The sequence below is a fragment of the Lepidochelys kempii genome, chromosome 16 (genome assembly GCF_965140265.1).
Source record: "Lepidochelys kempii isolate rLepKem1 chromosome 16, rLepKem1.hap2, whole genome shotgun sequence".
NCBI classification, from domain to species: Eukaryota; Metazoa; Chordata; order Testudines; family Cheloniidae; genus Lepidochelys; species Lepidochelys kempii.
The window spans coordinates 7,683,462-7,705,086 of NC_133271.1; the positions used below are offsets into that span (position 1 = coordinate 7,683,462).

General features: G+C 46.7%; 1 protein-coding gene across 20 annotated transcripts in view; it reads left to right on the top strand.

Moving 5' to 3' along the window:
- The window catches only part of ZNF618 (zinc finger protein 618), a 325,146-nt gene that overhangs the window by 227,853 nt on the left and 75,668 nt on the right, over positions 1 to 21,625 (top strand). The window lies entirely within an intron of this gene.

The window sequence follows — 21,625 nt, forward strand, 5'->3', positions numbered from 1 at the left end:
CACCTAGGCTCGCTTGCGATGTGTTCCAGCTCTCACTGCAGTATTGGCATTGTGAAGTTTATATCTAGCGTGTCACTCTCCTCCCATTGCCCTGAGTTTGTGTGTCTGAGATCTTTTATGTGATGTTGGCTACTTATGCCGATCAGAAGAGAGACATGGAGGGGCTGTGTTCAGCATTGCAGTCAGAGTTCAGGCATGTTACCATTCTCTAACTTTAAAAAAGCCGCAGGTGAGTTGGATTGGAAAGTGACAGAAGGGGATGACATCATCCCCTTTGTTAGAGGCCGGTAGTCCCTTATGAATTAAAATGGTACCTATGAATGACAACAATTAATTGTCCAGCCAGCCCGAGTCTTTGTTTCAATCATGCTGATCCCTGTATCTGTCCTGATCTCTTGTGCCAGTGTGAGAGTTGCACTTTGCTGAGCTGCATTCATTGCACTTTTCCACAGTGTACCACGAGAGGGCAGCTTCCACTCTGCTAATGAGAAGCTGTGTTTGATGTGAGTTCTAAGAGCAGTGCAGGAAAGGTGCTTTCCTGTTTGTGGTAGATGCACAAAGCTGACCGAGCATCCCCTTTGTTCTCCTTCACGCTTGTTCCCCTAGTGTTCTTGTTTCTCTCTGTCTCTCGCTCCCCACGTACGTAGGGTATAACTTAGTTCTGTGAATGCGAACTCTATTGATTTACCCCGGTGCTTTGCTGCTGTGTGACCTCTCGGACAGTTCTGACATTTGGGGCAGTTTATTTGGGGCACCCTTTGAAGCACCTTGACTGGTGCTGAGCTTGTAGGGGGAGCAAGGCCACAAGGAAATGGTGACATCTTAGTGTATCCTGAATTCCTCCTTCCTTCCACACCTTCCCCAGTGCTCTGGCATGGTGTCATATGGGGATTGGGTGACAATCACGTATAAATTGACTCCCAGTTTGTAAAACGCTCTTCCTGACTGGGAACATACTCAGTGTTTCCAACTCTTAAGAATTTGTCAAGAGTATTGAGTTATTTAGTGTTTTTCTTAAAGCCACAGCTTATGGAGGCATGTCATTTGGTGAGACTCTTGGCTTTCATTTAAAAAGAGAAACAAGTTTCCAGACATCATAGTTGTAGAAAATCTCGTGATTTTTTGAGACCTCACTCGTGGTACTTGAATGCTTGAGGCTGTCGATACGGTGCACTCCAGGGACTGGTATGGGTTTCTCAGACTTGCTGTTCCCCTTTTGCTCCACTGAGTGACTCAGTGTTGTTATTTACCACGTGTCTCCCTCTCCCATTCACAGTGGTCTCTTAGCTCTGTAATTTCTTCTTTCATTCTTCAGTAGCTTCTCTGCAGCCCTCTGGTGCTTCCCTTTGTCCTATGTGATCCCCCAGTGTCTTTCCAGCCTCTTCTCCTTGTGTTGAATTCTGGCATGGAGAACAGCAGGCCCTGCTGCATTTTGGCAACTCTCTCTTTTGTTTTGTTTTTTTAAATGTCACTGGTTTAGTTATTCAGCCATGTGACTTGGCCATCAGACCCTTCTGTGTTTTCTGCAGTGCTTAGGAAACTCCCATTGCATGTTGTGTGGGGAGGCTTTTATATGCTGCACTTATTGTGAATTAAAATCCCACATTTTTTATCTGTAAAGTCAGAGGACACAGGGTATAGGAAGGTAGGATGCCTGATGACAGCGAGGGAAGGAAAACAAGAAACAAAGGAGAAACTGAAGGGTTTTAGTTGCGTTAAATTATTTTGTGCTCCACATACAGTTTCAATTTGTCATGGAAACTATCTTCTCAGCTGAATATTAAGGTGTTCAGCTGGGGCTGCTGTTGATAAATTCACAGGGTTCTAATTTCCGATAAAACTCTCCTTCCTCTTCCTCCTTGTTGCTGTGATAAAGCTCCTCAGCTTTTGTCATTTTCTCCCTTGTGGATGAATTGAAGCCCTGAGCAATACTGGTCTTCCCTGGATTTTCTCTGTTTCCCTCTCAATGGCCTTCTTGTTTCCTTGTCAGTCTGTTTGCTTCTTATTTATTTTAAGAACTTCTTATTTATCTTTCCTTCCTTGCTATTTTTGCTTTGCTTGCTGCTCCAGTGCCATCCCCTGTGACCCAATTTGGATCTTTACTTCCTTTATATTAACAGGCTTCCTTATTGTTTAAATCTTCCTTTGCTATTTTTACCTCATTGGCTACTCTAGCCTTTTGGGTTTCCTTATTCGTTGATTCTCTAGACATGGCTCATCCTCTTCCTCCCCAGTGCCTCAAAATTTCAGGGGTGCAGTAAGCTGTTGTTTTCTCTCACCTTGTGAGAGCTTTCTGCTTTTCCCACAAGTACCCAACCTGCAGGAGTCCAGGGGTGCAATGCACATGCACCTTAAACTGTTCATGGGAATCCTCCTTTATGCAGCTGGAGGGCCTGCAGTACCAGCTCAAATAACCAAGGAGAAGCACGTCTCACTCAGAAATGCCAACCCCACTACAAGTCCCTTCCCTCCTGCAGTAAAGATTTTATTTGTACTGATTATTTTTTGTCGTGACTCTCTGGAGCCAGTTGTCATTCATGCCAGCGAATTCCATGTGAAGTGTTCTCAGGAAGGGGACTTGAGTGAAATGCTCACTCTCAGCAGAGGACCGTGACATGAACAGCCCACCCTCCTAGGATCTGGTTTTGAGCTGTAGTTTGTCTGCTTGCTTTGTTGTGTTATCAGTATGGTAAATGAAGCTGTGAAGGAGTGTAGCACCCCTTGGTGTCCTGTGGGCGGGGAGGTGATGAGCTCGGAGGAACACTGGAGGAGGAAGTTCTGGCAGTCCTTCATGGGAAAGCAAGGGTTAGGATACAGCTGAAACCAGTTAGCCTGCCTGCAGTCAGCCTTAGGAAGAGAAGTAGGTGTTTAGAAGTCCCACCTGGAAAGAGCTCTGAAGACTCCTTTGTGGGTAAAGTGGTTGGACTCTTTGGAGGATTATTCCTGTTAAAAAGACTACACCTCGCTTTGGGGTTTTAAGATCAACTAGTGATCTCTGGGACTGGCATGTCATCTGCCTGTTTTGACTCGGGTTCTCCTCTTTAAAGGGACAAAGACCAAGGTTTTGAGGTGAGGAAGTGATCTTGGGAAGGCATTAGAGAGTTACTCCCTCCCAGGCTTCTGAGCAGAGTTCCCGGGGCAGAGAGGACAGTGTTGTTGGTGGATCTCAGACCCAACAGGGTTAAAGTGTTAATAAAACCCTTGTTCAACTGTTATAACATTCAACAATTATGTTCTAGGAAAAAAAGAGTTTAAAAAAATGCTGTGTTTCACAGTTCGTCACAGGTGGCACTGGTAGTGACCCCAGTATTTAGGTTGCCTCTTACTTTCCATTACAACAGATTTTTGCGACCTTTCTTTGAGAAGTTCTCACATCTCCATTGCTTGAAGCAGGCCTTACACATTCAGTAGAGAGACAGCCTTTGGGCTAGAGGAGTGCCTTCTCTTTGTCTATGAAATTCCATTCCTGTTCAGCTGAGTTGTAAACTCTTCACAATCCCCATTTCCCATCTGCCGCTTTGCATTCCACAGGGAAACACTGGCACCCTGTAAGAGACCCGCAAATGAACATCCCAAAGAGCTGGAGTGTCACAAATGCCAACCAGGAGCCCCACATCTGATGAAGTGAGCTGTAGCTCACGAAAGCTTATGCTCAAATAAATTGGTTAGTCTCTAAGGTGCCACAAGTACTCCTTTTCTTTTTACACTGTATTGAGAACTTCTGGGAGCTGCTGAAGTAGCTGTAGCTGCAGGGATGGGGGAGAGGGCTGGGATAAGCTCCTTGCTCACTGCTAGCCAAACCCCAGTACCTGGAACATGGCCCAGGGTCCTTTCCCCACCTTAGTTAGAAGGGAGTTGGGCTGGGCTGGGCCCTCTTCTATCAACCACACCCAAGACCCAGAACATGGTGCCATTGACTCTTCCTCATCTGAGAGAACAGCTTTCTGCTGCTAACAGCTAATGTAGTTAAGTCCTGTAGCTTAGGTAGCAGCAGTCTGTACATTGATGCTGCAAGGTGCATGGTTCAGCTAATGGTGCATGATGTGAAGGTTGGTAAAGTTTTATGTAATTTTTTGTTTTTACCTTTTTTCCTTCCAGAAAAAACATAGGAAATTACATACAAAAAACAATATTAAAAGGAAGTGTATTTAGGTTGAAAAGTCAAGCACTTGAAAGTTAGCAAATGCCAGTTTTAGGGTTGCCCATGCAATCTTAATTCGGTCCCCGTGTGTGTCTGAATTATGCAACAGCCTTTAATTACATGACTACACACTATTTTTTCCAAAAACCCCTGCCTCATTTGGTGCACAAGACAGACATACAAGAGGGCAGAATTAAGGTGCCCGTACAATCAGATTTAGCATTTGCTAACTTTCAGCTGTTTATCTTTGCAAACTAAACAGCAGTAATTGAATGTCGGTTTTTAAAATGTAATATGGGATTAAATATGGCATTGACTGTCCTTGTTAGAGGGAAAGAGTCAGTTATAGAGGGTCTTGAGTTGCTGAAGTCCTCTTCTGTTCCCTTTCATACAAAACAAGACATACAAATCTCTCTTCTGCCTTTCTAAGGTAACTCCAAAGAGTACTAGACCACCCTATCTGGGAGGGTGCTGGGTGGGAGGGGGTGTTAATATTAAAGATGGAAAATACAATTTCTGTCTGTGCCTTCTTGATTGCAACCTAACTGCTGGGAAATTAATCTCAGTACGTGATCTTATTAGCCACTTTGAGACCTGGACATTTTTTACCAGTCTTGGACTAGAAGCATTTACTTCAATAGAGCAAGGAGCTACACCAATTTATGCTAAGTGAAAAACTGTGCCCTTTTTTAGCTTTTTTTTATTATTATTTATTAATCACAGTTCTATACGGTGGATTTTCCTCGGTGGCTGTGCCAGGCTCTTATTAGACAGAAGGCAGAAAAGAAAGTAGGAAAGAGAAGAAATGAGGGGTTGTTTAGGATTCAGCCAAACCTGATGGAGCTGATGTTGCCACCTGGTTTCTGTTCCTTACCTCAGCAGGACAGAAAGTTTTGAGGATCAGGAAAGCAGTGGCCCAGTCACACAATGGCAGATATGCTCAGGGAGTAGTGTCAGCCATTAGAGCGAAGTTCACTTGCTTGAGCTGTTAACAAACCCACCAGCCAGCTGTTCTGTGGCATCCAGAAAAACAATATAAAAAAGGAGAGGCAACTCATCCCACTCAAGTGACCGGAACGTTCCACTTCCTTCCACTGCTAGCACCATACTGATCTGTTATTACAGCAACGGCGTAACTGCTACAGGAGGCTCGACGGCTCTCCAGTTCTCCAGCTCTGGTTCTGTTTATGAGCAGCTACCTGAGTAGGGCTGCACTATCACCAGTGGGCAGCTCCACCCCGGAGTGTCCCTTTCTGCCCAGGTCCTCCCCAGGGGAGAACGGTCTGGAGGCATTCTCCCCCCTCCCAGGCACTGAGGGACAACTACCTGAGAGGACTGCACTGCTATTTCCTTCACTGCGTCTTTCTTTTTTTCCCCAGTCCATCTGCCCCTCCCCCTTGGCTCTCACCACAGCCCTCTTATGCGTCCATCCTCTTGCCCCTTTCCACACTGTCTCTATTTCCTCAGTCACAGTTCCCACCCGCTCTATCTGCTCCTTTCCTTCTCTCCATCCTGATCTCTCCCAACCCCCATCAGCACAAATCCAAATCCCACACCCTCCTCTGCTTCCTCCACTACACCTCTGGTGACAGTTGCCCCAGCCCTGGCCTTCCCTCCATCCTCATCCTCTCCATCTCCCACACCTGTCCCCCCCAACCACCTCCACCTCTCTGGTGTCACCTTTCCTAACCTCACACCCATCACCTCCCTTTTTCTCTCCCTCCTCCCCTTCCTTTGCTGTCTCCAGGACACCCACTGCATCTCTAAAAAGATCATATCCATCCACAACCACTTCCTGTTTCGGTCAGACTATGGTTGAGTGTTAGGCTTCTCCTCTCCTTTCCCGCTGCTTCCATGCCCTCCCGCTTCTCACTTTTTCTCCTCTTTGGAACAGCACTACATCAGACTCTCCTCTCTTCTCCGCCTCCATGTTTCTGTCATCTACTGGCCACCCAGCTTCTCCCCACAGGCCTTCCTCTCTGATTTCAATTCCTCGTTCTCTCTCCCTCTCCTCACAGTCATCCTCTGTGACCCACCCAGTCGACCACTTTGTTGCACGTTTTCTCGCCCTCATCTCTTCACTCATCCTGCAGCCCTAACCAAAAGGACCATTCACTTGACTCAGTCGTCACCAAGCACTGCTTTTTCTGTTGCTGGTCTCTTTCTGCATTGCCCATCAGCTGCACCCCACACCCTGTTACTCTGCCTTTTCATGACTTCCAGTCCATCAGCACTGATGGCTTTTCATTTGTTCTCAGCCCTCCCCTCCCCCCCACCTGTCCTCTCAGCCCTCCCTCCCATTGCTATTGTTACTGATTCTCTCCATGCTTCTCTCACCTCAGCCTTTGACTCTTTCACCCCTCTCTTCCATCTCAAGGTTAGTCCCAGCTCCTCTCACCCGCTGCGCAACATCTGCTTTCTGTGTTCCAGTGACGCTGGCAGAAATCCTGTGACCAGGCTGACTGCCTCTGCTACAAATTCAGTCTCTCCTTCAGTTCTGCCATCTTCCTTGCTAAATACCTTCACTTCTCCCACTTAATGGAACCTCATGCCCAGAATCCCAGCCTCCTCCTGGTTGCTACATTTGGCTCACTCTAGAAACCCTCTCCTCTTCCTGTCTACACTTCTCTCTCAGCACAGGCCCTTGCCAATTTCTTCCAAGGGAAAACTGACAAAATATGACATGATCTTCCCCTTGCCTCTCCTCCCCCACCTCCACCGTCTCTCGCCTCCTTCTCTCATCACAGATGCAGAAGTTCTCATCTGCTCACCTCCTCCACTTGCCCCAATGACCCCCACCCATGTCCTGAGCTCTGATCCCTCACTCTTCTCTTTGACTGCTTGCTCTTCTGTGGCTCATTCCCCTCACAATACAAATATATTTTAGTCTCTCCCATCTTAAAATACCCTCTCTTGACCCACTTGCCTCTCCAATTGCTGCCCCTTCTCTCATTCGTCTCTAAACTCATTGAAAGCGCTGTTTACAATCACTGTCTGAAGTTCCTCTTCTCCAGTTCCAGCCTAGACTCTCTCCAGTCCATCCTCCTCCCCTTGCATGCCAGTGAAACAGCTGTCACCAGTCTCCTCTGACCCCTTCTTAGCCAGAGCTCAGAACCAGTACTCCATCCTCATCCTCCTTGACAGCTTGACCTTCTGCAGTCCACCTTGCTCTTCTTCATGGAATCTTGCTCTCCTTTGGCTTCCCATGACACCATCCTCTCTTGGTTCTCCTCCTAGATTTTTAATCCCTCCTCCAGCATGTCCTTCAGAGGATCCTCCTTATTTGTTCTCCAGCTTTCTGTGGGGGTTCCACAGGGCTCTGTTCTTGGTTCCCTTCCCTTCTCTTCTCCCTCTATCCCTTATCTCTGGGTAATCTCATCTGCAAACACCAGTTCAGCCACCATGTATATGCTGACAACTCATAGGTCTGCCTCTCTGCTCCAGACCGGTCTCCTGTGCAAACTAAAATCTCAACCTGTCTTTCTGACGTCTCCTTCTGGTTGTCTAACCAGTTAGATGGAGCTCCTCATGGCTACAACAGAGCCCTGAATTCCCCCCCCCCCCCCCAAGACCTCTGTGCTACCGCCTTTCTTAATCAAAACCACCATCCTGCCTGTCACTCTGGCTCATAAGCTGAGCATCATCTTCAGCCTCTCAGTAGGTCCTCACATTCGGCTCTGTCTAAATCTTGCTGGTGCTTTCTGCATAACATAACTAAGATACAGCTTTTCTTAACCATCTACATGTCTAAAATTCTCATTCAGGCTCTCATCATCTCGGGTCTTGATTACTATAACATCCTTCTCTCTAGCACTTGACAAATACATGCAGTCCTGTCCCACTCATATCCATTCAAAATGCTGCTGCAAAGATTATTTTCCTAACCTGTTGCTTTATCCCTCCTCCTCCTGTATCACATCAAACATAAATTCATAGATACTAAGGTCAGAAGGGACCGTTATGATCATCTAATCCGACCTCCTGCACAATGCAGGCCACAGAATCTCACCCACACACTCCTGCGAAAAACCTCTCACCTATGTCTGAGCTATTGAAGTCCTTAATCGTGGTTTAAAGACTTCAAGGAGCAGAGAATCCTCCAGCAAGTGGCCCGTGCCCCATGCTACAGAGGAAGGCTAAAAACCTCCAGGGCCTTTTCCAATCTGCCCTGGAAGAAAATTCCTTCCTGACCCCAAATATGGTGATCAGCTAAACCCTGAGCATATGGGCAAGATTCACGAGCCAGATACCCAGGAAAGAATTTTCTGTAGTAACTCAGATCCCACCCCATCTAACATCCCATCACAGGCCATTGGGCCTATTTACCATGAATATTTAAAGATTAATTAATTATCAAAATCATGTTATCCCATCATACCATCTCCTCCATAAACTTATTGAGTTTAATCTTAAAGCCAGATAGATCTTTTGCCCCCACTGCTTCCCTTGGAAGGCTATTCCAGGACTTCACTCCTCTGATGGTTAGAAACCTTCTTCTAATTTCAAGTCTAAACTTCCCAATGACCAGTTTATATCCATTTGTTCTTGTGTCCACATTGGTACTGAGCTTAAATAATTCCTCTCCCTCTCCGGTATTTATCCCTCTGATATATTTATGGAGAGCAATTATATCTGCCCTCAACCTTCTTTTAGTTAGGCTAAACAAGCCAAGTTCCTTGAGTCTCCTTTCATAAGACAGGTTTTCCATTCCTCGGATCATCCTAGTAGCCCTTCTCTGTACCTGTTCCAGTTTGAATTCATCCTTCTTAAACATGGGAGACCAGAACTGCACACAGTATTCCAGATGAGGTCTCACCAGTGCCTTGTATAATGGTACTAAAACCTCCTTATCTCTACTGGAAATACCTCGCCTGATGCACCCCAAGACCACATTAGCTTTTTTCACGGCCACATCACATTGGCGGCTCATAGTCGTCCTATGATCAACCAATACTCCAAGGTACTTCTCCTCCGTTACTTCTAATTGATGCGTCCCCAGCTTATAACTAAAATTCTTGTTATTAATCCCTAAATGCATAACCTTACACTTCTCACTATTAAATTTCATCCTATTACTATTACTCCAGTTTACAAGGTCATCCAAATCTTCCTGTATGATTTCCCGGTCCTTCTCTAAATTGGCAATGCCTCCCAGCTTTGTATCATCCACAAACTTTATTAGCACACTCCCATTTTTTGTGCCGGGGTCAATAATAAAAAAATTAAATAAAATTGGTCCCAAAACTGATCCCTGAGGAACTCCACTGGTAACCTCCCTCCAGCCTGACAGTTCACCTTTCAGTAGGACCCGCTGTAGTCTCCCTGTTAACCAATTCCTTATCCACCTTTCAGTTTTCATATTGATCCCCATCTTTTCCAATTTAACTAATAATTCCCCATGTGGCACGGTATCAGACGCCTTCCTGAAATCTAGGTAAATTAGATCCACTGTGTTTCCTTTGTCTAAAAAATCTGTTACCTTCTCAAAGAAGGAGATCAGGTTGGTTTGGCACGATCTACCTTTTGTAAAACCATGTTGTATTTTGTCCCATTTACCATTGACTTCAATGTCCTTAACTACTTTCTCCTTCAAAATATTTTCCAAGACCTTGCATACTACAGATGTCAAACTAACAGGCCTGCAGTTACCCGGATCACTTTTTTTCCTTTCTTAAAAATAGGAACTATGTTAGCAATTCTCCTGTCATACGGTACAACCTCTGAGTTTACAGATTCATTAAAAATTCTTGCTAATGGGCGTTCAATTTCGGGTGCCAATTCCTTTAATATTCTTGGATGAAGATTATTTGGGTCCCCTGATTTAGTCCCATTAAGCTGTTTGAGTTTTGCTTCTACCTCAGATATGGTAATATCTACCTCCATATCCTCATTCCCATTTGTCATGCTATCATTATCCCTAAGATCCTCTTTAGCCTTATTAAAGACTGAGGCAAAGTATTTGTTTAGATATTGGGCCGTGCCTAGATTATCCTTAACCTCCACTCCATCCTCAGTGTTTAGCGGTCCCACTTCTTCTTTCTTTGTTTTCTTCTTATTTATATGGCTATAGAACCTTTTACTGTTGGCTTTAATTCCCTTTGCAAGGTCCAACTCTACTTGACTTTTAGCCTGTCTCACTTTATCCCTACGTGTTCTGACCTCAGTAAGGTAGCTTTCCTTGCTGATCCCTCCCATCTTCCACTCGCTGTATGCTTTCTGCTTTTTCTTAATCACCTCTCTGAGATGCTTGCTCATCCAGCTTGGTCTACAACTCCTGCCTATGAATTTTTTCCCCTTTCTTGGGATGCAGGCTTCTGATAGCTTCTGCAGCTTTGATTTAAAGTAATCCCAGGCCGCCTCCACCTTTAGATCCACATGTGCTTCAGTCCAATCCACTTCCCTAACTAATTTCCTTAATTTTTGAAAGTCAGACCTTTTGAAATCAAAAACCCTAGTTGCAGATTTATTTTTGTTAATCCTTCCGTTCAGTTTGAACTGAATTAGCTCATGGTCACTTGAACCAAGATTATCCCCAAGAACCATTTCTTCTGTGAGGTCCTCACTACTCACCAAAACCAAATCTAAAATGGCATCCCCTCTAGTCAGTTCAGCAACTACTTGATGAAGGAATCCATCAGCTATCGCATCTAGGAAAATCTGAGCCCTATTATTATTACTAGCACTCGTCCTCCAGTCTATATCTGGGAAGTTAAAGTCTCCCATGATCACGCAGTTTCCATTAGTATTTACTTCATTAAAAACATTAAAGAGGGCTCTATCCATATCCAAATTAGACCCCGGCCGTCTATAGCCCACCCCAAGCACTATCCCAGGGGAGGCTCTAATAGTTTTCTTCCCCAATGTAATTTTTGCCCAGACGGACTCCGTCTTATCCATTCCGTCGCTTCTTATTTCTTTACATTCTACCTCATCCTTGATAGACAATGCGACTCCACCACCTTTGCCTTTATTTGGGTCTTTCCTAAACAGCGCAGACCCTTCCATACCCGCACTCCAGTCATGACGACTATTCCGCCCTGTTTCCGTTCCCCCTAGAATACCTGGTTTCATTTCCTGCACCAGCAGCTCTAGTTCCTCCATTTTGTTACCCAGGCTCCTCGCATTGGGGTACAAACATCTTCATTTTTGCTGTTTGGCCTCGCTCACATTCTGTACCCGATTAGGCCCGGTCATTCTACAGCCAGTATCACCTATTAGATTGGTATCCACGCTGCCCTTCCTCCTTATCTATATTCTCCTACCCACGGCTGTATCCTTTCTTACTTCATTTTCTTCCCTCTAAATGCTAAAATCCAGCATGGAGATTACCTGGACATCTCCCAACCATCTCCCCCAAATTCCTAGTTTAAAGCTCTCTTAATCAGTTGTGCCAGCCTCCATCCTAGAAGTCTATTTCCTTCCCTACTCAGATGAAGTCCATCCCGAGAGAACTGTCCTCTGTCCATGAATGCCTCCCAGTGGCCATACATCCCAAAGCCCTCCTTATAGCACCACTGTCTAAGCCATCTGTTGATAGTCATAATCTTGTCACACCTTTGTTGCCTGTCTCTAGGAACGGGCAGAATCCCACTAAAGATCACCTGAGCCTCAGTTTCCTTAAGCGTCTTCCCCAGCCTAGCATAGTCTTAATACTTTCCAGTGAGAATCTAGCTGTATCATTTGTTCTCACATGAGGATAATTAGGGGATTATTTCCTGCTCCCTTTAGGATCCTTGTCAACCTCAGGTCTACATCCCATATCTTAGCACCTGGAAGATAGCACACCCTTCTATTCTCTGGATCAGCTCTGGTTACAGGCCTGTCTATTTTTCTCAGTAAAGAGTCCCCGATCACGTAGACCTGCCTTTCCCTGGTGACGGTGCTATTCTCCAGTTTGTCCCCTGTTCCCTGTGGCTGCAAGTTCTTTCCATTCCTATTCTCCCTTGTAATCCTCTTCAACCCATCCTGTATCCTCCTGGGGCTCGTATTTGGTGTAGTCTCCATTGACTCTTCCCCTTTTCCTATAGGACTAGCCGCTTTTCTCTTCTTCCTTGCCCTTCCACCTTCAGTGACTACCTGCTGGGCCCCTTCTTCATTTTCCAACTCTGCAAACCTGTTCTTGAGCTCTATTTCTCTTTCACTAGCCCGTCTTTTCCTCTGCCTGGTTCTTTTAGTCACATGCTTCCACTGACCACTTTCCTCACCCAGTCTCCCCTCAGAATTCCTCAGTCTGGCTTCCATCTGCAAGTCTGAGCTTTTCCCTTCAGATACCTCACGTCTTTGCTTCATAATCTGCTCGAACCCCTTTCTAAACTCAACCAGACTTTCCACCTGCATCTCGGATCTTTTCCTCCATCAGCTCTATTAGACGGCATTTCATGCAGACAAAACTCTTACCAGGTCCCCCCTCCAGGATCATGGACATACCACAGCTTCCACATCCAGTCATCCCCATTGTGTCTTCCACGACATGGGTCACTCCCACTGCTGCCTCTGTGTCTGTCATCGCCTTCCCACCTAAACCCTGTTAATCTGGGAAACACAAACCCCACCCCCCACAGCAAAAACAAACCCCCAACAAGCATCACAAGACACTTGCACACTTGCACACTCCCCCTCAGACTCCCCTGTTACAGCTCTGCTTGCTGGCTCTTGTGCAGCTGTCTGTGCCGGTGCCTGACTGGCTGGCTCCCTTTATAGGACCCCTAGTCAGAGAAGCCCCGCCCACTAATCAGGGCTCAGCTTCTCTCCCAGCACAAAGCCCCTACATTTCTCTGCACATACAAATACTACAAATACAAAACCAAACACAAATACTTTCTCCTCCAACAGAACTCCCACTCAAACTCCCCTGTTTACAGCTCTGCTTGCTGGCTCCCGTGCCCCTGCAGCTGTCTGCTTTCCCTCACTTCCGTGGCCCTTCCTGGTCTACCATTCAAAATCATTTTGATTGTATTCTGTTCTACCTATCATCTCTCATCTGCTGTCAAGTTTTCAACTCCTGCCTCCAATTGGCTCATAACGGCAACCTCCATTTCCCCACTGTTAAATTTTCAGACAGCACCTTTGTGCTTTCTCCTGTGCTGCCCTTCATGCTTGGGAGGCGCTCCCCATAAGCTTCCTCAGAACTAACTCATTATCCTCCTCCAAAATGCTATTCAACACTTCCCTTTGCTGTCATACTTACAAAAAAAAACAAAAAAAACCCACCTTAGGCTGTTGATTTGCTGAAACCACACTTCCCATCATGCTGAGCAATATTGTCTGTTTTCTTGTACTTCCCCATCTGTCTGTATCCATCTGTTTTCTCTTGTCCTGTATTTTACAAGGGAAAGAGACAAGGTATAACACAATTCAATGGCTGGAAGTTGAATCTAGACAAATTTTGACTGGAAATAAGTCATATTTTTTTAACAGTGAGAATAGTTAACCATTGGAATAACTTACCATGGGTCATGGTGACCTGACCATTTTAAAATCAAGTTTGGCTGTTTTTTTAAAAGTTCTGCTCTAGGAATTATTTTGGGGACAGTTCTCTGGCCTCTGCTATTCAGGTGGTCAGACTAATGAATCTGTAGATCTCAGTGGTCCCTTCAGGCCTTGGAATCTCTAGATTCATATGATCTACGAAAATCTATACTGAGATTGCAACCTGTCTGGGGCAGGGACCATCTTTTTATTGTGTTTGTACAGCACCTGGCATGATGGATCCTGATCCATGACTGGGGCTCCTAGGTGCTGCGGTGATACAAATAATAAACTATTTGAAATAAGAGGTCAGGCTGGATTTTGTTACCTGCCACCCATAACAAATCCCTCTGCTTGTGGCACCACCAGTGGCCAGCTCTTGGACAAAGCCCTCACTACAGCCACCACATGGCAAATGTCAAGAAGCCCGGCACACAGAGCCCAGCTTACCCAGTAGCCTTTCTTTAAACCCAAACCAATGGACGGGCACTGGGTGCCTCCCCCAGTTACTCTCGCAAGTAACATCATTACTTAAATTCTAGGGCAAACAATGAGGAAGAACTTTCCTAAAACAGCTATGTTAGGTATAAGGTTGTCTCAATCTGGCCAACCTCAGAAGTTCAAAAATCCTGACTCAGACCACCAAAATCATGAGATTGGCCCAGAAATCACAGGCCTTTTTTAAAAAAAAGAATAAATTGTGTTTTTTAGTCTTTCTTCTGATTTTTTAACTCCCTCTGCCCACTTCCACAGTGTGTGACAACTACAGCATTCCCAACTTGAACATTTTGTATTGAGTGAAGCAAATTTGGCCTCCACCGCAGAAGCTCTCACTAAAGAACACACCAAGTTTGGAGCCCCTGGTGCTAGGCACTGTATAAACACATAGTAGGAGACAGTGCCTGCCCTTCATTTGCTGATCATCAAATGCAAAGCTAGTGGTCAATTGATCACATAGGATCTGGAACTCATCAAATGCCTATCACACATAGGGGCCACCAAACATCTATTTGTTGGGAATAGGGCTGTCAAGCGATCAAAAAAATTAATTGCGCAATTAATTGCACTGTTAATAATAGAATACCATTCATTTAAATATTTTGGGTGTTTTCTACATTTTCAAATATTTTTATTTCAATTACAACATAGAATGCAAAGTGTACAGTGCTCGGTTTATATTTATTTTTGATACAAATATTTGCACTGTAAAAAACAAAAGAAATAGTATCGTTCCATTCCCCCATTGCAAGTACTATAGTGCAATCTCTTTATCATGAATGCTGAATTTATAAATGTAGAATTATGTAAAAAAACAAACAAACCCTGTATTCAAAAATAAAACAATGTAAAACTTTAGAGCCTCCAAGTCTACTCAGTCCTATTTCTTGTTCCGTCAATCGCTCAGACAAACAAGTTTGTTTACATATGCAGGTGATAATGCTGCCCACTTCTTGTTCACAATGTCACCTGAAAGTGAGAACAGGCATTCACATGGCACTGTTTTAGCCAGCATCACAAGATATTTACGTGCCAAATGCCCTAAAGATTCATATGTCCATTCATGCTTCAACCACCATTCCACAGGACATGTGTCCATGCTGCTGACGGGTTCTGCTCGATAACGATTCAAAGCAGTACAGACCGATGCAGGTTCATTTTCATCATCTGACTCAGATGCCAACAGCAGAAGGCTGATTTTCTTTTTTGGAGGTTCAGGTTCTGTAGTTTCTGCATCCGAGTGTTGCTCTTTTAAAACTTGTGAAAGCATGGTCCACACCTCGTCCCTCAGATTTTGGAAGGCACTTCAGATTCTTAAATCTTGGGTTGAATGCTGTAGCTATCTTTAGAAATCTCACATTGGTACTGTGACAGGGTAGGGCCAGATGGCTATAGGAGAGTAATAGAAGGCAGATATATTAGCCCCAGGCTAAGTAGGTCCCTTTTCCCTGGGTAAAGTAACAGGGAAGGTTCCAGAACAACCAGGAACCTTCTGGAGACAATTAAGACAGGCTGATTAGAACACCTGCAGCCAATCAAGAAGCTGCTAGAATCAATTAAGGAAGGCTAATCAGGGCACCTGGGTTTTAAAAAGGAGCTCACTTCAGTTTGTGGTGCGCGTGTGAAGAGCTGGGAGCAAGAGGCAATAGGAGCTGAGAGTGATAACGCAGACTGTTGGAGGACTGAGGTGTACAAGCACTATCAGACACGAGGAGGAAGGTCCTATGGTGAGGATAAAGAAGGTGTTGGGAGGAGGCCATGGGGAAGTAGCTCAGGGAGTTGTAGCTGTCGCAAAGCTATTCCAGGAGGCACTCTAGAGAGCTGCATTCCACAGGGCCCTGGGCTGGAACCCGGAGTAGAGGGCGGGCCCAGGTTGCCCCCAAATCCTCCCAACTCCTGGTCAGACACAGGAGGAGTTGACCTGGACTGTGGGTTCAGAAAAACGGCCAAGCTGAGGGCTGCTGTGAAGCTCCAAGGCGAGCAAATCCACCAATAAGCGCAAGACCCACCAGGTAGAGCAAGAACTTTGTCACAACTGGTGTCAGAAGTGGGATTTAGTGTCCACAGCGCAGCGGAAGGAGAGTGTTTGGAAGGAAGAAAAAAAGGGGGGGGGGGGAAGAGGGTCTATTTTTATTTTTTTTCACCACAATGGAGGAGGTAGTGCGGACACTGACACAAGCCATGGCTGCCCAGCAGGAGGCTACTCGTATCCAGGCAGCCGCCCAACAGGAGGCAGTGTGGCTGCAGCAAGAGACTAATCGCCTGCTGATGGACCAGGCTGCTCAAGACCGGGCTATGTTGCGGGAACTGGTAAACCAGGTAAAGGCCCTTACAGAGCTGAACCCCGGCCATGATGGGACGCAGATCATGCGGGCCAACTGGCTGCAGAAAATGATGCTGGAGGATGATGTAGAGGCATACCTCCTGGCCTTTGAGAGGACAGCGCTGCAGGAGGCTTGTCCCCGAGAACAGTGGTCTGGCATCCTCGCTCCATTCCTGTGTGGGGAGGCCCAGAAGGCCTACTATGATTTTTGCCCAAAGAGGTTGCAGCACACTACCCCCAGCTGAAAGCAGAGATCCTGGCCAGATCTGGAGTAATGACCGCAGTGCGGGCCCAGTGATATCATCATGAGTGGAGGTACCAGGAAAACAAAACCCCACGATCCCAATTATATGACCTCATCCATCTCGCACAAAAGTGGTTACGAACTGAGTCCCGGAGTCCGGAGGAGATACTAGAGGTTCTGGTCATCAACTGGTACATGAGAGGACTACGGCCAGACCTTCGCACCTGGGCAAGCCAGAACGAACCCTCCACCTTCGACGAGGTTGTTGTGCTGGTAGAAAGGCGAAGGACGGTGAGGGAGCTGACCAGACCAGTTAAGGAAGAAGCACCCAGAGTTAAACTAGCAGCACCAAGCCCTAGAGCTCAGGTGACTGGGCCACCAGGAGAACCCAGGTGGAAAAAGAGAGGGGCTGAAGGCCCACCAGAAGCCACAAAGAGTCGGAGCACTGAGGGGGAAGAGGATCATGACGTTAGACTACCCAAACCAAGAGACCGGGGAATGCCTCGGGCTCCATAAAGATGTTACGCCTGCAGGGAGTGGGGACACATAGCTGCACAGTGTCCCAATGCCAAGGAGCCTATGCAGTGTAACCTGGGGAATTGGGCAGACCCATGCTCCCTAATCCACCTTGTGGGGTTCTTACTAACCCCACATATGTACACTAGACCAGTGAAGCTAAATGGGGTAGAGACCACAGCACTGGTTGATTCAGGGAGTGCTATCACGCTTGTCTCGGGGGAGTTCGTGAAGCATAGTCAGCTGCTGTGGGCTAAGCGTATGGGGATAACATGCATCCATGGGACAGTTGGTTATTACCCCACCGTCCCAGTAAAAATCGAGATTCAGAGGAACACTGAGGTAGCAGCAGGGATAGTCCCTAAACTCCCATACCCACTGCTCATAGGGAGGAACTTCCCAGGGTTTGGAGACTTACTCCCGGTAGGGGAATCGGAGAAAGGGGGAAGCCCTGAAAGTAGTGAGGCATCCACAGTAGACTGTCAAGCCCCAACCTTCTCTGAAATATCCTCAGATTTGTTCTCCACTCCCAGACAGCGTAGAAAGACGAAAAGGGAAAGAAGGGCAGCTGAGGCCTTGGGAACCCAAATACTGGCCCAAAGCCAGAGGGTCGCTCTTGTAGGTAGGTGGACCAGAGCTGCTGAAAAGGAGGCCACCCAGGAGGGAGAAGCACCCGAGTCTGACCCACACCCTAATGCCTCTGAAATAGTAGAGGCAACAGAGACTGGCTCCCTAGATCTTGGGCAGATTAGCCCTGGGAGAGGACTTCTTGGACGGGACCAGGCTGAAGACCCAAGGTACGACAACATTAGGAAGGAGGTGACCGAAATAGATGGGGTCCCCCTGGAAGAGAAAACCCAGGGACCAGGACCCTACTTCATAATGAAGAAGAATCTCTTATACCTGGTTACACCAGTACAGGGGCAGAAGGTACAGCAGATTCTAGTACCTCAAAAACACCAGAATGCTGTATTAAATCTGGCCCGTAGTCATCTTTTTGGGGGGGATTTGGGGGTAGAGAAGACCCTGGCACAGGTCCTGCGACGATTCTTCTGGCCTGGAGTACATGAAGAAGTGTGGGGGTACTGTGCGTCCTGCCCGGAGTGTCAGCTGCATAGTCCCCGTCCCCACTTGGGGGCACCTTTAGTACCCCTTCCCATCATAGAGGTCCCCTTCGAGCGAATAGCCATGGATCTAGTAGGACCCCTGGAGAATACAGCCTGGGGCCACCAATATATACTTGTCGTTCTGGATTATGCTACTCGCTACCCAGAAGCCGTCCCCCTGCGGAACACGGCCTCTAAAACGATAGCTAAATACTTGGTGGGGATCTTTGCCCAAGTGGGGCTTCCAAAGGAGATATTAACAGACCAAGGTACCCTATTTATGTCGAAGCTAATGAAGGACCTCTTTATGCTGCTCTATATACATACCCTGAGAACTTCAGTCTATCATCCGCAGACCGATGGGCTGGTAGAAAGGTTTAACCGAACCCTCAAGGCAATGATAAGGAAAGTGATAAGTTGAGATGGGAAGGATTGGGACACCCTACTACCCTACCTTATGTTTGCAATCCAGGAGGTACCTCAGGCCTCAACTGGGTTTTCCCCCTTTGAATTATTATACGGACACCACCCCAGTGGCATACTAGGTATTGCAAAAGAAATCTGGGAAGAAGAACTCAATGAGGGCAGAAATATAATTGACCATGTGTTGCAGATGCGAGAATGGATAGTCTGGGTCATCACTATTGTACGGGAACATTTGGAAAAGGCGCAGGAGGCCCAGCGAACCCATTACAATTGCCAGGCAAAAGTCCGACAGTTCCAGCCAGGGGATCAGGTGATGATGTTGGTACCCACAGCAGAAAGCAAGCTTTTGGCCCAATGGCATGGGCCCTATGAGGTGGTTGAACCCGTGGGGGAAGTAACCTAGAAGGTGTGGCAGCCAGGACGCCGGAAACCAGAAGAAATTTATCACATTAACCTCTTAAAGTCTTGGTACCAACGAGAGGCGTATGTAGTGGCCCAAGAGACCCCGATCCAGGGAAATAATATGCAGGAGCAGAACAGGATATCCACTGATCTGACATCAAACCAGAAGAAGGAGGTAACTGAGATGATCAACCGATACCAGCACGTGTTTTCAACCAAACCAGGCTGGACCACCGAAGCATATCACCACCTTATCACAGACCCTGGGGCAAAGGTAACTTTAAGGCCCTATCGGGTCCCAGCGGCAAAAAGGGAGGAGATCAAGGCAGAGGTAAAAAGTATGTTGGAGCTGGGAGTCATCAAAGAGTCCCACAGTCAGTGATCAAGCCCGATTGTGTTGGTGCTCAAACCCAATGGCACCACTAGGTTTTGTAATGACTTTCACCAGCTGAATGAGATATCCAAATTCGATGCATATCCCGTATCGATGAGTTAGTTGACCGCCTGGGCAATGCCCGATTTTTGACCACCCTTGATTTAACAAAGGGATACTGGCAGATTCCCCTTGCCAAAGATGCGAAAGAAAAGACGGCATTCTGTACCCCAGAGGGTCTGTTTCAATATACGGTTCTTCCTTTTGGACTGCATGGGGCACCTGCCACCTTCCAGTGTCTTATGGAGAAGCTCCTATGGCTCCATACCAGTTATGTAGCGGCATACCTGGATGATGTGATTATTCACACCCCTCACTGGAAAACCCACTTAGGAAAGGTGGAAACGGTTCTGGACACGCTAAGACAGGCTGGCCTCACAGCCAACCCAGCCAAGTGTGCCATAGGGCTAGCCGAGGCTAAATACCTTGGCTACATTGTAGGAAGGGGCATGGTCAAGCCCCAACTAAACAAAGTAGAGGCTATCCAAAATTGGCCCTGGCCAAATCAGAAAAAGCAAGTCCGGGCATTCCTAGGTGTGGTGGGGTACTACCGACGATGTATTCCTCATTTTGCTACCAGAGCGAGTCCCCTGACAGACCTGATAAAAGCCCAGGGTCCAGACATGGTGAAGTGGACAGATGCCACAGAGAAAGCATTCATGGATCTACAGACAGCCCTCTGCCGTAACCCCGTGCTTATAGCCCCAGACTTCAACAAAGAATTCATTTTACAGACAGATGCATCTGAAGTAGGATTGGGAGCTGTCCTATCGCAGATGGTCAGAGATGAAGAACATCCAATCCTCTACCTCAGCAGGAAACTCCTCCCGAGAGAGCAGAAGTATGCTGTGGTTGAAAGAGAGTGCCTAGCTGTGAAATGGGCCAGGGAAACACTACGTTATTACCTTCTGAGAAGACAGTTTACCCTTGTGATTGACCATGCACCCCTCCAGTGGATGCAGCGAAATAAAGAGAAGAACGCAAGGGTGACCAGATGGTTCCTGTCCCTACAACCTTTCCAATTCACCATACAACACCAGGCTGGAAGCCACCATGGCAGTGCAGATGGCTTGTCACGAGTACACTGCCTGACGTCCCAAGTTGCCCAACCCCATAGTGTTGAGCTGGGGGGGGGGATATGTGACAAGGTCAGGCCAGGTGGCTTTTGGAGAGTAATAGAAGGCAGATATATTAGCCCCAGGCTAAGTAGGTCCCTTTTTCCTGGGTAAGGTAACAGGGAAGGTTCCAGAACAATCAGGAACCTTCTGGAGACAATTAAGACAGGCTGATTAGAACACCTGCAGCCAATCAAGAAGCTGCTAGAATCAATTAAGGAAGGCTAATCAGGGCACCTGGGTTTTAAAAAGGAGCTCACTTCAGTTTGTGGAGTGCGTGTGAGGAGCTGGGAGCAAGAGGCACTAGGAGCTGAGAGTGAGACCTCAGACTGTTGGAAAACTGAGGTGTACAAGCATTATCAGACACCAGGAGGAAGGTCCTATGGTGAGGATAAAGAAGGTGTTGGGAGGAGGCCATGGGGAAGTAGCTCAGGGAGTTGTAGCTGTCGCACAGCTGTTCCAGGAGGCACTCTAGAGAGCTGCATTCCACAGGGTCCTGGGCTGGAACCCGGAGTAGAGGGCAGGCCCGGGTTCCCCCCAAATCCTCCCAACTTCTGGTCAAACACAGGAGGAGTCAACCTGGACTGTGGGTTCAGAAAAAGGGCCAAGCTGAGTGCTGCTGTGAAGCTCTAAGGCGAGCAAATCCACCAACAAGTGCAAGACCCACCAAGGTAGAGCAGGAACTTTGTCACAGTACTTTAGTTGCATTTTGTGAAATCAGCAGTGAAAGTGTTCTTAAAACAAACAACATGTGCTGGGTCATCATTCGAGACTGCTATAAACATGAAATATATGGCAGAATGCAGGTAAAACAGAACAGGAGACATACAATTCTCCCCCAAGGAGTTCAGTCACAAATTTAATTAACACAATATTTTTTTAACGAGCGTCATCAGCATGGAAGCATGTCCACTGGAACAGTGGCCAAAGCATGAAGGGGCTTACAAATGTTT